Source organism: Octopus sinensis, linkage group LG5 (genome assembly GCF_006345805.1).
Source record: "Octopus sinensis linkage group LG5, ASM634580v1, whole genome shotgun sequence".
In the NCBI taxonomy this organism is placed as follows: Eukaryota; Metazoa; Mollusca; class Cephalopoda; order Octopoda; family Octopodidae; genus Octopus; species Octopus sinensis.
This window is the reverse complement of record NC_043001.1, coordinates 101,856,491-101,870,058: the sequence shown is the minus strand read 5'-3', so window position 1 is coordinate 101,870,058 and position 13,568 is coordinate 101,856,491.

Sequence of the window (13,568 nt, the reverse complement as noted above, 5' to 3'; positions counted from 1 at the left end):
TGCAGCAAATACACTTAACTCTTAACATCCCAGTATAGCTGGCTGTAAAACAAACAAATACACTCCATTGTTGTAAACAATGAAGTCACTGTGAAGCTGACATCACAGTTTGTGGTGCCAAGTCCTGATCTTTCTGTGAGCTAAGGTTAGAGCGGCAACACTAACAACGCTTCTCTATTACTACACAGTTCTCTTACCATGATTCTAAATTGAACTTGAAAAAGGAAATAGAAAATATTTTACAACAAACAATACAGGAAAAATTCTGCTCAGATGGATAATTAAAAATGTGTTGGCTGACTGAGTGAATAATGATTACCAGAGAAATAAAATACCCATGGCCTGGTTGATATGTGGAGAGAAGAATTTTGATAGCTAATAAATATAGCTAATAGGTAGAGGTGTGGTTGTGTGGTAGGAAGCTTGCTTTCCAACCACATGGTTCCAGGTTCAGTCCCACTGCGAGGTACCTTGGTCAAGTGTCTTCTACTATAGACACAAGCTGACCAAAGTCTTGTGTGGGGATTTGGTAGATGGAAACTGAAAGAAGCCCATCACACATATATATGTGTGTGTATGTGTATATATATATGCGTGTATATATATATGTGCGTATATATATGTGCGTATATATATGTGTATATATATATATATATATATATATTATATATATATATATATATATATATATACACATATATATATATCCACACACACATATATCCGTGTATATGTGTGTCTTTGTGTCTGTGTTTGTCCCCTGACACTGCTTGACAACTGGTATTGGTGTTTAAGACCCTACAACCAAGTGGTTCAACAAAAGAGTCTGATAGAATAAATACCAGTACTGGGGTCAATTCATTTGACTAAAAGATTTCCTCAAGCAAAAGAATATATATATTATTAGGGATGATATAATTGACAGTTCTCTCTAAAAAATTTTTGGACTTGTTCTAATGGAATAAATAAATTTTCTCCTTCTTGTTACAACTGAGAGAATAAGATGGTGAGCTGGCAGACCTGTTAGCATGCTGGGCAAAATGCTTAGTAGTATTTCGTGCATCTTTATGTTTGAAGTGCAAATTCCATTGAGGTTGACTTCGTGTTTCATTGTTTGGGGTTGATAAAATAAGAACCAGTTGTGAACTGGAGTCGATGTAATCAACCTACTCCCTTCTCCAACAAGTTAGACTTTGTACATCATCATTATCATCGTTTGACGTCTGCTTTCCATGCTAGCATGGGTTGGACGATTTTTGACTGAGGGCTGGCGAACCAGATGGCTGCACCTGGCTCCAAACTTGATCTGGCAGAGTTTCTACAGCTGGATGCCCTTCCTAATGCCAACCACTCCGGGAGTGTAGTGGGTGCTTTTTATGTGCCACCGGCATGGGGGCCAGTCAAGGCGGTACTGGCAATGACCTCACTCGAATCTTTTTACACATGTCACTGGCACAAGTGCCATTAAGGCGACGCTGGTAACGATCATGCCCGAATGGTGCCATTTATGTGCCAGCTACACGGAAGCCAGTTAGCCGCTCAGGCAATGATCATGCTCGGATGGTGCTCTTGGCACCCTACTAGCATGGGGCACAAGTGCCAGTAAGGCGACGCTGGAAAAAGGATTATTGTCACAACAGAGACTAAAAGAGAATATGATTGTATATTTCATAGAAACAAAACTCTACCAATTGTTGTAAACTTAAATTATGGCTGGGTACCAGCAACAAAGTTCTCCCACCACACTTCATGGGCCATCATCACTGTCTCTGTGTTCTGGATGCATTCCAGGTCAGTCTCTGCAGTCAAGTTGTTGATGTAGGTGTGATGGAATTTTCCTCTTACATCACCATGAAGTGGGTTCCACAAGACTTATTTGGTGGCTTCTCCAGTTCAGGATGGGGCACACAGTGACCAGATACTTGCAACCTTCTTTACCTGATCTTCTTGCTAACTTTTGGCAGGTCTCCATAAAGGCATTCATTTATCATATGTTGCTGCTTTTTCACATTTAGGGCCATTTGTGTAGCATGCGTTTGGCCTGTTGGACAATTTCTTTATCAGTGTCCAAAATCAAGCTGTTCAGGACAATTGTTGAACCAGTGCTATTCTATGGCAGTGAAACATGGACACTGAGCTTAAATGTCTCAGGTGAAATCACTTGTTTAACTTAATAATGCTCTTTTACTGGTTGTAGTCAATGGACAAGGTACCATGTTGAGGTACCGTCTTCTAAAGTGGTATCTATTAAAGATAACCCAGACTGGCCCTTATTTCATCAACCCTTCCCTCTCTCTCTCTCTCTCTCTCTCTCTCACACACACACACACAAACAAACAAACATGTATATATGTATGCAGACCTGTGAATTTGCATATCTGCAAATCTTTGTCCAGGCCTATGTGTTGTGAGCTAAATATATGTCAAAGAACATTGGCAAATGCAGGCCCAGATCCATCAGTTCTTCTAAAGCTGCTCATGGCAACACCACCTTTCTTTCCTCTCTAGATACTGTTGTCAAACAAGACAAATTTCGACACAATATGATATTATAACTTTAATATTAGCATCAATGATGTAAGCATGGCTGAGTGTCTCTGAAGTTTGCTGCTCAATGCCTTTGGTCCAGCTTCACTTCCACTGCATGGCATCTTAAGAAGGTGTTATATATATATATATATATATATATATATATATATATATATATATATATATATATATATATGTATGTATGGTTCTTCTATTGAAGCTGAAACCAGGTTCCCACCTGAAGATTGCAGTAACATGAAACTTGAGTCATAAGACAAAGTTTTAGTTTCAATAAAACAAAAAATCATATCTTCCAATCCTGTACAATATCTTTTGTATAGTTTTCTCTCATTGTTCCAACATAAACAAAAGTATGAATATATATGTGTGTGTGTGTGTCTCATTGTCTTGACATCATTTCCTAGATGCAAGCAAGTAACACCATCATACAAATAGTGCCATTTGTTTTCATTTTCACTCTTCTGTGAAAACATGTCTGGTCAAAAAGAAATTTAACTTTAGTTGGAAACAGGTTTAGGCTGATGGCAGAAAGGGCTTCTTGCTGATAAAAATCTGCTCCAATGTATTTCATCTGACCCATGCAAGCATGGAAAAGTGGTTATCAAAGCAATGATGATCATCATCAACATTTAGAACGATGATGTTAGGAATCTTGGGTAAAAATCTTTTTGTGGTTTAAATATAATCATTGCATTACACTTGTCAGTTGCTTGGAACTTTCTCCATTCCTGAAATGCTTGTAAAACACAATTCGATGCTGTCTGGTGCATTTCTGTATTTTCTAAAATAATTGTCTGACAAAACTGCTTCAAAGTTTTGGCAAATTTTTGAACTGTAATTTGGTAGTGGCCATACATGGATTCTGATCTTCTCTCATGCTTTGGTTTAAAGCAGACAGCCTAACCAGGGAGCACTCTATGTAGTTGCTCAGGTAGAAATACTTTGCAGTTTGCAACAGCTCATGTATGAAAGAAAAGTGAAAAAGCATTGAAGCGTATGTTAGTTGAAAGGATTCACCTCTAGATAGAATATCTCTTCTATTTTCATAGAACAACAAAGAACACCAGAGCCATCCACTTGGGTCTTTTACTTATCCACATTTCATATTATATAAAGATATCTGTTTTTCACAAGACTAAAACATTTGGTATTGTTTAGCCTTTTAAGTTCTATCTGATTGATTTATGTTGGTGTTTATCGAATATATTTGCAGTCAACATTTTGTGTTGATCTTTAGTGAATATTTACTTAATTTCAAAACTTTATTTCATGAGTGAAAATATGGAAAATGAAAATGAAGACTGGAAATCTTTCTTTTGGGGATTAAAAAGAAAAGAATTTCAGAAACAAATTAATTATGTCTGAGAAAAGAGATTTCAATGAAGTCTTAGAATATTTTTGAAATTGAAGATGTGTTATTTTATTTTTAAGAATGTGTTAAAGGTTAGTTAATACAAGATGGAAAAAGAGTTGCGTTTATTGAATTCTGTGCATATTTTAATATTCTTATGTGTGGCTTTGTATTTTGTCTCCAAATCAAATTTTATGCAGATGAAGAGGACACTTACACATGCAGATATATCTACACACACTCACACACACACACACACCACACATATATATATATATATATTTACACACACACACACATATATATATATATATATTTACACACACACACATAATCACATAAATACTTATGCATGAATTGATGCACATTTACACACAAAGTATTTATATAAATATATATGATTATATATTATTTATATAATGTGTGTGTGTAAGCATGCATTTATGCATACATGAGTGTATGTATATATATATATATATATATATATATTATATATATATATATATATATATATATACATATATATATATAAATATGCGCACAGACATACATATATATGCGTAACTGTCTTTTACATCTGCATAAAATTTGTTTTGAAGGTTAACAAAGAGAGCAGACTTTGTATGTGGCAGATACAGAGGAGCAATAAACACTAAGAACGTCAGGAGAAATAAATTTTCCTAAATGTCCAGGAAGCTCCCTGTAGGTAGAAGTAGTAGTCAGTTTGTGTTGCTTAGGTGACCTAATTAGCAGAGGAGGGGGATGTTCTGAAAGTATAGTTGCCAGAATAAGAATAGAATGTAGAAATGTTCAGAGAGCTATTATCTCTGTTGGTAGCAAAATCTCCCTCTCTCTCTCTGATTGTATGATACTTATGTATGAACCACAAAAGTACATAGTAGTGAAACAGGGGCCCCTGGATGCAGAGGGCATGCAAGAACTTGTGACATATTTTGCAGACATATTTTATGAAATATACTGAATGTCCAGAAAATGACATTGTTGTGTGCATCAAATGATTTGGTCAACAGGAAGTTTTCTCTCTGTTTTTGACTTTTATTTGTTGGTTTGTCAATTATGTTTTTGTTGGTTGATTATCTTATCCAATTTCATTATTTCACCCATTTTTGCTTAGTTCTTATTCTGTTGATGGCTGTCTTTACTCAGTAGGGATTGTATTCACTCTTCGAGGAATTCTTTATGCTTTTGGTAAACTTGGTTATTCCATTGTCATTTATACTCAGACTCTCTAAGCTAACAGACACTGTTGTAGATGAGGAAGAGCTCACATCGCATTGATTGGGCTTAGCTCAACATACTGTGCCCCATCTTCTCCCATCTGATGTCCATCATCATTGTCCACAATGACAGAGCGTTGTTATGGTGAATTCTCTTTCCTTTTCCTCTCTTTATTTACTTTGTTCTTTTTTCTCTTTATTTTTGGCATTTTTCTATTTTCTATTTTTCCTTTTTCTTTCTTTCTTTCTTTCTTCCCCTTTTTTCTATCACATGACTTTGTAAATGAACAATCTGGTGTATTTATTTTAATGACCTACCAATGCATGCAGTAAGTTTCTTTGCCCTAGGTCTCAGGAAGACACTTGGCAAGAAATGGAAGGAGAATTGAAAGAAGAAAAGCAATAATAAAAATAGTAATAGTAATAATAATAATAATAATAATAATAATAATAAAATAATAATAATAATAATCATAGTCGAATTGGTTGACCAACTGAAATATTCCTCATGAAAGCCATTGTAGAATCAATAGTTTTGATGATGTCAACAAAAAGAGAGAGAGAAGTTAACAGAATGAATGTATAATTTTAGGTTATACCATTCAGCCACGGCAGTGGGTCCTGGACCATTTCTACAGCCTTTAGCTAAATCAATTCTTGACCAAATTAAATGTGATTCAGTTCATTGTAAAAAAAAAAACAAAAACAAAAAAAAAACAATCCAGTTCTATGCTGTATTTTGAGATAAAATAGAAAATTGGTTGGTTTGAAAAAAGTTATGATAAAATATGTAAGTTCAAAAATGTGAGAATAATACAGGGTAGATTCTTATTTTTGTGTTTTAATGACATGCTAATAAAAGATCTTAATGAAAGAAATCTAATTATGTTAGCCTCATTAAAAAATTAGTGGAGTAGAAAAAATCTGTAGGCAAAAAATGGTCAAATTAAAAAAAATGTGAGGCCAAAATTCATTATTAAACCATAAATTTTCTGTTATTTTCAGAAAATATTATGTGTAATTATTCTTATTTGAAAGATTTCAATGAAAGGAATCTATTTGTGTAAACCAAGTTAAAATTGGTATGGAATCAAAAAAAACTTATGAAGTAAAATAGAGTAAAATTTGTGGGTGAATACTAATGAAATTTTAGACAAAGTTTGGAAAATAAACTTAAGTAAAAAGTGCAGAGAAGAGGAGGGAGTGATATCTTTCTCTTTTATTTTTCACTTTTTCAGTCTAGACTGTGGTCATGCTGGGGCACCACCTTGAAGAACTTTTAGTTGGGCAGAATTGTTAGGATACCGGGTGAAGCTCTTAGTGGTATTTCGTCTGCCGCTACGTTCTGAGTTCAAATTCCGCTGAGGTCGACTTTGCCTTTCATCCTTTCGGGGTCAATTAAATAAGTACCAGTTAAGCACTGGGGTCGATATAATCGACTTGATCCTTTTGTCTGTCCTTCTTTGTCCTCTCTGTGTTTAGCCCCTTGTGGGTAGTAAAGAAATAGGTATTTTTTTTTAAAGCCCAGTACTTAATCTATCAGACTCCTTTGCTGAACTGTTAAGTTACAGGGATGTAAACACGCCAACACCATTTGTCAAGTGGCAGTGCAGGACAAACACAGACACAAACACACACACAAATATACATATTTATATATATGACAGGGTTCTTTCTGTTTCTATTTACCAAATCCACTCACAAGGCTTTAGTTGGCCCCAGTCTAGAGTAGAAGACACTTGCCCAAGGTGCCACATAGTAGGACTGAAATCAGAACCATGTGGTTGGGAAGCAGACCTGTTACTACACAGCCATGCCTGTGTCTAGTGTTGTACTAGTTTCGAATTTGGATTAATTGCAGTCCATTTTTAGTTTTGGTTTGGTTCCACCTAAATATGTGTAAAGTGTAAGGCTTTTGGAGGGTAGCAATGCAAATTTTTTGAAAATATGTATATTTAGTAAATGATATTTTGTGCACAAATTTTAGGTATCTGAGAAATTAACTTTAAAGGTGCAAAAAATTGTGATTTGTGGTGCAGGAGATTATTTTTTGTTTTTGTTTTTTGTGGTTATCTTTCACTTTAGGGAAATATAAGAGTGGGATTGAAAAAGGAAAGAAAATGAAGCCTGGAATGAACAAAAGGAAACTGGGTTATTCTGAGCAAATGCAAACAAATAAATACTAAAAACTAGATTATTTTAGATCTTTTGTTTTCGTTTCTTCACATTATTCAGTTTGTGAAAATAGCATCTCAGAAAATATGAAAATTTTTTATTGTAGTAATATACACAAAAAAGCAAAAGCAAATTGATGACTCATTTTGAAAAGTAAAGAAAAATAGTTTTCGGGTTTTTCATTGACACTTTTATATGTTTTTTTTTCTTTTTGCCAATTTATAAAATTCGCTCTTTGACTATAGTTCAAACTTTGGAAACAACTTTTAGCTTTTATAGTTTTTCAAGATTTTACAAAGCTTCTACAGCTTTCACGAGTCCTTCATCTAAACCTAGTTTTCTCAATGACAACCACATTACTGAATATGGTACCCTGTCAAAGACCTTCTCCAAATCAATGAAATCCAGGAATAGAGCTATATTTTTATCAAAGTATTTCTCCTGCAGTTGCCTCACTAATAAGATGGTATCTGTAGCACCACTTCCTTGCATGAGGTGGTATCAAAAAGTTCCTGGACTAGTTCTGTAATATGCCAACAGATGGCAGCACACAGTTGCGTTTGCAGTGAGGGCCAGCAGTGACTTTAATGAGGCAGTGTGTCGAGTGACATTGCTGCGTGAAATTGTTATGAAATTTGTGTTTTGTGATCACGTGTGTGCTGTAGTTTGTGATTTTTGTTATGGACAGGAAGCTAGAACAAAGACCAATGTGAAATTTTATGTTAAACTTGGGAAGTCTGCTGCAGAGACATTGAGCAAGCTTTGGCAAGCTTACAGTGATGAGGCAATGAGTCGTACACAGCGTTTCGAGCGGCACAGGCACTGCAGAAATGGAAGAATGTCCCTGGAATATGATGAGCGATCTGGAAGACCTGCCACAAGCGTCACTCCCAGAAATGTGGAGAAAATCCCTCAGCTTGTGCCCGAGGATAGTCGGAGGACAATCAATGATGTTCTGAAGCATTTGAAGGAGGACACTCGGCAAAAGCCACCAGATCTGTGGAATGGGAAGAACTGGATTCTTCATGACAACAATGCACCTTATCTCTCTTCAAGCACAAGTTTCTTGCCAAAAATCACTACTTCCCCACCCGCCCTATTCACCAGATTTAGCACCTGAAGACTTCCATCTCTTTCCCAAGATGAAATTGCAGCTCAAAGGTTGTCATTGTAACACTATTGTCCAGATTGAGAGTGAATTGTAGAAGGTCTTTGATTCAGAAAATGACTTCCAGGCTAGATTCCAAAAGTGGTAAGAACACTGGAATTGGCATATTGCTGTGCAAAGAGACTATTTCAAAGGAGATGATGTTAACACTTAGGCAAGTAAGTTATTCTTTTTATTAATCATAACTAGTCCCATATCTCCCCACCTCTCCTTAATGAGCCCACAGCTTCTCCTCCCTTCGTGTCCTTCATTACTAAAAGCTGTTATCGATTTGAACTGCTGATCCCTCCACAGGATCAACATGAGGCAACCTCTCTTTATCCCATGCATTTTCTTCTATGTACAGTAAACTCTTATAATAAGGCTTCCACTCCACTTTCTTGCTTTTCACATCAATAGCAAGCATGTCTTCATCAAAATATGCTTCTTGCTAATTATGCCTTGCGGATACACGTGGCTTAGTCATTTGGGTGTTGGATTCAGGATCCTAAGATTATGGTTTCAGTTCTTGGAGCAGGCAACGAGTTGTGTTTTTGAACAAAACACTTTATTTCACAATGTGTCCCATCCAGTGGGAAATATTAGCACCATTGAAACCAGCCCTATGAATCTAAATGACTCAGTAAGAATCTTTACCCTATCCTTATCCTAATGATGCCTTGGTTCTCATCCACTGTCTCATAATCCTGGTCCCTTTATCCCTCTGTTCCCCACATCATTATAGAACATGTGAAAATCTCTTCCTTTCTACCTGGCATTGAGTTGCTTTTCAAACTATTTATAATGTTCCTATCTGACACCTTTCTTCCAGGTTTTCCATGCCTGTCTTTACCAAACATTACGTTTGGAAGTTTGGTTTGGATTTTATTCCAACCCCATGGCTAATCTGTAAAACTTCCTTGTTCTTATTTATACTGCAGGTATTTAAGTGTTTCTCATTAAAGTCATAAATGTCAATTAAAATTCTTTTAAACTTATTCCAAACTGCAGGATTTCTTAGTTTGCATCTTTTCCTTTCCTGTGCCATCTCCTGTTGTTTCTGCATCTGCCAAGCTCCAACCCTCAAATTGCTTGCCTCTAGTCTATCTTGTATAAAGTATTGTTCACCAGGGAAGGGTTTAGTATTTTCAATAGTCATTTTGTCCTTATGGGAATGTAATCTGTCTGACTTACACGTTTTCCAGACTGGTAGATGATGAGATGGTTGGTTTCTTAGAGTGTATTCCGCAAATTGGTTGATCTGTTGCATCAAAGAGCTGCAGGAAACTTACACCTTCCTCATTCTTTGAATTGTATCTATAGCCTGTTATAGAAGCCACCATCACGTTGGTCAACGTGTCCATTAAAGATGCCAGCCATGACAAGCAAATCACTACCAGTTGTCGTTGTGGTAGTCTTCAGAAGAGTATCATAGAAGAGATCCTGGGGCTTATGTTGTTGAGTTTCTTAATTATTACTTTCATTTTAATCACCCTATCATGTACCCTTGATCAACTCAGTTACTCTATCTCTTTCCCACCTAACAATATGGCCACCCAATTCCTGCTGTCACAATTTCTCATCCAGAAGAATTTGTAGCATTTCTCTATTAGTTTCCCATTTACTAAATTTACTTGCAAGGTTTTGGCCAGCTTGGGGCAATAGCAGAAGACTCTTGTCTGAACTTAAAAGCTTGTGGTTGGGAGACCATCCTCATTGCCAAATAGCCACACTTGCATCTATAATATATTTATAGACAGACATTGAATGTTTTTACCTTTACATTGATCAAAGTGAATTGTCAAGTCTTAAATATGTTACAACCATCTTAGGTGAAGCATCAACTTCAAAAATTTCAAAGAAAATTTAAATTACATTAAGAAATGAAGATATTCACTTATTAAAGTTCTATCTATCTATCTATCTATCTATCTATCTATCTATCTATCTATCTATCTATCTATCTATCTATCTATCTATCTATCTATCTATCTATCTATCTATCTATCTAAATGTATGCATGCATATGTATATATATATATCTATCTAAATGTATGCATACATATGTATATATATATATATATATATACACACACACACACACACACTCATGTACACATATGCAGATGTATATATATATTTATATATTGTTAGTTATCAGTTGAAATGAATGTCAGATGTTTAGATTAATCTGACCTTTATGGTATGAGGTCAATTTAATTATATAATACAATTTTAAGCACAGAGAATATATGCCTAAGCTAGTTCTATCTATTCACATATAAATAAATTCAAACTTAAATTTAAAGTGAATTTAAAGAAAATTTTGGTTAAGCTTTTAAAGGAATAAATTACTTTGAATTTTTTTGGTTAATTCTTGTTTCTGTAGAACAGGTCTTGCCAGAACATTTGCCCACAAAAAGATTTTAATCAATGTTTAGTGAAATATTTGTGTTTCCATATTACATTCTGATTTAAAATTTTGGCAGAAGGCTAGTGAGTTTGTGGGAAAGAGGTAAGTTGGTTACATGGACCCCAGTGTTCAACTGGTACTGATTTCGACCCTGAAAGGATGAAAGGCAAAGTTGACCTCGGTGGAATTAGTTTCCACATTACATATTATCATAGCTGAGAAATAGTGTAAAAATAACTTGCAGAAATAGCTGCCAATGTATTGTCATGGATTGTCGTGGTTTATTGTTGTTGTTGGCTGGTCTGAGGTGATGAAGATTTTATTGCACACAGTGTTTCAATTGTGTTGGTCTTTTACAAATACTAACAGTAATAATTAAATACTAGGGGAAGACATACTGCGTGGATAGGAAAATATTAGATTTATATGCCCTAAAATCCACTCCATAATTGCCCATGGGCATATGGTGTAGTGGTTAAGAGCATGGGCTACTAACCCCAAGATCCCGAGTTTGATTCCAGGCAGTGACCTGAATAATAATAGTAATAATTAATTCTGGTTTTATTGGCCACAAGGGATAAAATAAATAAAAAAACATGCAAGGACAAACACAGGACGAAATGTACAAAAGGTTTTGCGAAAAATATAACAAGTAAAACTCCCATAGGGGGAGGCACTTTGAAAGGTTACTTATGGAAAAACCCATAAAAGCCACGGGAGCCTGGTCAAAAAGGGGCCAAGAGCCCCTTCTCCTTTTATATTACCTTTTTTTTTTACAGGTGTAATCTCAGAATTGGTCCATTCATACTGGCCATTTTACTGACATTCATCCACAACATCAAAAAATACTTTAGGAATGAGAACCCAGGTTCGAAATTTCCCCCAAGACACCTGATGAAGGCTGGAGGGTATATCAGCCAAAACGTTGTGTTAACAATAAACAAGATGAGGACAAATATCCCTCAAATGTAAATAATGTCTACTGCTTGGAGGTTATGACATACTTACTGATTTAGCAATCTGTGGTTGGCCCATCATAACTGGAAAATAATTGCACGATATTTGTGGAGATGAAAATTCTTGTCTTGGTTGGATGTGGTAAGAGTGGAGACAATGTGCAGTTGCCTCAACATTTTGAAATTACATGCAAAACTATGTTTTCGTAGGGCAAAAGGAGAAGCAATGTCATTACAAGTTCAAATATGCTTGTGGCACGTTTGAACTGATAAACAAGCCCCTCCCTGTGTTTTGCCATGGAGAAAGTTTCTAGATCAGTCTACAGCACCACTTATCCAGACTGTGGGATGCAGCATTTCAGAGAAGTTATCTCCTCTTTGGTCACCGACGCTGGGCAGGGGGCACTGAAAACTGATGAAACAGAGTGATTCTGTTATACTATTTTAGTCACCATACGATGGCTGATAACGTTATGCAGTGGCTCTCAATTAGTAAATTATGAAGTAGTTGGAGTACTAAGCAGTAATGTGTATTTACTTACCGGAGGCAATGACACATGTCACATGACACATGACCTTTGGCATTATGTTATGCTTGAGAAGAAGACCTATCTAAATTGCAGTTGTGACAGATACCGGTGTCGTGCAAACGGCACCCATGCTGGTGGCACACAAAAGTACCCATTACACTATCGGAGTGGTTGGCATTAGGAAGGGCATCCAGCTGTAGAAACCATGTCAGATCAGACTGGAGTCTGGTGCAGTTTTCCAGCTTGCCAGCCCTGGTTAAACTGTCCAGCCCATGCCAGCATGAACAACGGACGTTAAATGATGATAACAATGATGAAGATGAGCCGCTGCATAGCATTATCAGCCATCGTATGGTGACTGAAATTGCAGAAGAGAATCACCATGTTTCATCATTTGCAGTGCCCCCTGCCAAGTGTCTGTGACCAAAGAGGAGATAACTACTCAGAAATGCTGCATCTCACAGTCTGGATAGATGGCACTGCATTTAAACCATTGTCAACAGTGAGACACTTTCTCTAGGACAAAACACAGACAATAGCTTGTTTAGCTGTTCAAACGGGCCACTGGCATATTTCAACTGGGAATAGCATTGCATTTATGCATGTCACTGCTTAGTAATCCTACTTTGTAATTTACAAGGAGAAGATTCCAGAAGATTCAATTACATGAATGCTCGATGCTGACTGGTTGCCTAATCAACCAATCACTGTGGTTTGATTGTGGTGTCTACCTACCTACCTAGTGGTTTGGTTTCAAATCACTGCTAATGTATCAAAGTCTGTTATATAAAATCCCATTTCTATGTGCTTCTGTATCATCATCATCGTTTAACGTCCGCTTTTCCATGCTAGCATGGGTTGGACGATTTTGACTGAGGTCTGGTGAACCAGATGGCTGCACCAGGCTCCAGTCTGATCTGGCAGAGTTTCTACAGCTGGATGCCCTTCCTAATGCCAACCACTCCAAGAGTGTAGTGGGTGCTTTTATGTGCCACCGGCACGGGTGCCAGTCAGGTGGTACTGGAAACGACCTCGCTCACATTATCTTCAGAGATTACCAAAGATGATATCAACCATTTTACCCTCTTATTTATGCAGGTCATATTTTAAACATCCTGTTCAAGAGCCAGAAGTTATTTAATATGGATGGACTTCATTTTTTTTCTGATACAGATGCAATAAACATTAACTGACTTTGCAAAGTAGTG